Source organism: Rosa rugosa, chromosome 7, assembly GCF_958449725.1.
Source record: "Rosa rugosa chromosome 7, drRosRugo1.1, whole genome shotgun sequence".
Lineage (NCBI taxonomy): Eukaryota > Viridiplantae > Streptophyta > Magnoliopsida > Rosales > Rosaceae > Rosa > Rosa rugosa.
In genome coordinates, this window is record NC_084826.1 from 34,803,212 (window position 1) to 34,806,250 (window position 3,039).

The window sequence follows — 3,039 nt, forward strand, 5'->3', positions numbered from 1 at the left end:
GTCTTTTCCAATATCCCCTTGATCTGACGATTTGAGACCTCAGCCTGCCCACTAGTTTGGGGGTGATAAGGTGTAGAAACCTTATGTGTAACATCATATTTCTTCAACAAGGCCTCAATCGTCCGATTGCAAAAATGGGATCCACCATCACTAATGAGAACTCTAGGCATTCCAAACCTGCTAAAGATGTTAGACTTGATAAAATCTGCAACAACCTTAGAGTCATTAGTTCTAGTGGCCTTTGCTTCCACCCATTTGGAAACATAGTCCACTGCAAGTAAGATATATAGAAACCCAAAAGATGAAGGGAAAGGTCCCATGAAATCTATGCCCCAGACATCAAATATTTCAACAGTTATGATATTGGACAATGGCATTTGATCTCTAGAACTTAGATTTCCGGTTCGTTGGCATCTATCACAAGTTAAACAATATGCATGTGCATCCTTAAATAACGTTGGCCAAAAGAACCCAGACTCTAACACCTTAAAAGCAGTCTTTTTAGACCCAAAGTGACCCCCACATGCTTTAGAATGGCAAAACGAAAGTATGGCATTATGTTCATGTTCAGGCACACATCTCCTAATCAGTTGATCAGAGCAATATTTCCACAAATAAGGTTCATCCCAAACATATTGCTTAACAGTTTTCTTAAGCCTATCTCTATGAGCACGTGACATGGTATCAGGAATCTTCCTAGAAACAATATAGTTCACAATATCAGCATACCATGGTTCACTTACCTGAAGTCCAAAAAGCTGCTCATCTGGAAACGTCTCCACCAGAGGGGGAGGGTCTTCTGCATGTACCAAACGACTCAAGTGGTCAGCTACCACGTTTTCACAACCCTTCTTGTCCTTGATTTCAACGTCAAACTCTTGTAAGAGTAGGATCCATCTGATAAGTCTTGGTTTCGCCTCCTTCTTGGTCATCAAGTACTTCAAAGCTGCATGGTCAGTATAAATAATTACCTTGGTACCAAGTAAGTAGGAACGAAACTTTTCAAGGGCAAAGACAACTGCAAGGAGCTCCTTCTCTGTAGTGGAATAATTCATTTGGGCATCATTTAGAGTCCTTGAGGCGTAATAGATGGCATAGGGTCGTTTGTCCTTCCTTTGCCCCAAAACAGCTCCAACTGCATAGTCAGAGGCATCACACATCAACTCAAAGGGCAAGGACCAATCTGGAGGTAGCATGATGGGGGCTGACGTCAACAACTCCTTAAGCTTGTCAAAAGCAGCTTGACATTCCTTGTCAAAGTGAAAGGGCACATCCTTCTGGAGCAGTTGACATAGAGGTCTCGAAATCTTGGAGAAGTCCTTGATAAACCTCCTATAAAAACCTGCATGGCCAAGGAAAGAACGAATCTCTCTCACAGAAGTGGGAGAGGGTAAGTAACGCACAATATCAACCTTGGCCTTATCGACCTCTATTCCCCTAGCAGAGACAATATGTCCTAACACTATTCCTTGTTTAACCATAAAATGGCATTTCTCCCAATTAAGTACAAGGTTAGTTTCCATGCAACGTTTTAGAATTATTTCCAGATTATTAAGACAATCATCAAAATTCTTTCCAAAGACTGAAAAGTCATCCATAAATACCTCTATGATTTTCTCAATATAATCTGAAAAGATACTTACCATACACCTCTGAAAGGTACCTGGAGCGTTGCAAAGGCCAAAGGGCATACGTCTATAGGCAAACGTCCCAAAGGGGCAAGTGAAGGTTGTCTTCTCTTGATCTTCATTGGCTATGGCAATCTGATTGTAGCCTGAGTAGCCATCCAAGAAGCAGTAGTAGTCATGTCCAGCTAGGCGCTTAAGCATCTGATCAATGAATGGAAGAGGAAAGTGATCTTTCCTTGTTGTTGCGTTGAGCTTCCTATAATCAATGCACACTCGGTGACCTGTGACTGTCCTTTGGGGCACCAGTTCGTTCTCAGCATTCTTCACCACAGTTACCCCAGATTTCTTGGGCACAACCTGAACTGGAGAGACCCACTTGGAGTCTGAAATGGGGTAGATCACCCCACAATCTAGGAGTTTGATAACCTCCTTCTTCACAACTTCCATCATTGGAGGGTTGAGACGACGTTGAGCCTCTCTAGTGGGTTTAGACCCCTCCTCTAGAAGTATCCTATGGACGCAAGTTGTAGGGCTAATTCCCTTGATGTCCGCCAATGTCCATCCTATGGCGGTCTTGTGTTGCTTCAGCATCTCCACCAACTTCTCTTCTTGTGGAGTCGTAAGCGCAGAGGACACTATCACTGGTAAGGTCTCCTTGTCTCCTAAGTAGACATACTTCAAATGGTCTGGAAGAGGTTTAAGCTCAAGTTCTGGGGCCTGGACCACTGAAGGTAAAGTCTTGTTAGTAGATAACTGAATGGACAAAGGAGAATTAGACTTACCTACATAAGGGGATGCTTCAAGGAAGGAGACGTTTTCAATTATCTTTCCTTCACAAGTGTCCTTCAATTCCTCCTTTGAGATAATGGCACCACCTTTTGTGTACCCTACTCCTTGTTCGAGGGTTGTGGCTAGGGTATCCTCATTCATGGCCTCAAACATTTTCTGGGCAAGGTCATCCAAAATATCAATAGAATAACAGTCATTTATATCAAGAGGATACCTCATGGCTTCAAAAATGTTGAAGCCAATAACGTCACCATCAAACTCCATGGTGAGAGAACCTGCATACACATCTATCTTTGTCCTAGATGTCCTTAAGAAAGGACGTCCCAAAAGCAAAGGAGTGGAACTCACAGGGGAGTCCTCCATTTCCAACACATAAAAATCAGCTGGGAAGATAAGATGGTTAACCTGCACAAGCACATCCTCCAACAAACCTCTAGGGTATGCATTGGATCTGTCAGCTAACTGAATGATAACATTATCAGATTTAAGTTCCCCTAGACCTAGGGTTTCATAAACAGAGTAGGGCATAACATTAACAGATGCACCTAAATCTAGCATGGCATTCTTAAATCTGGAGTTACCAATAGTACATGGAATAGTAAAGCTTCCAGGATCCTTACAC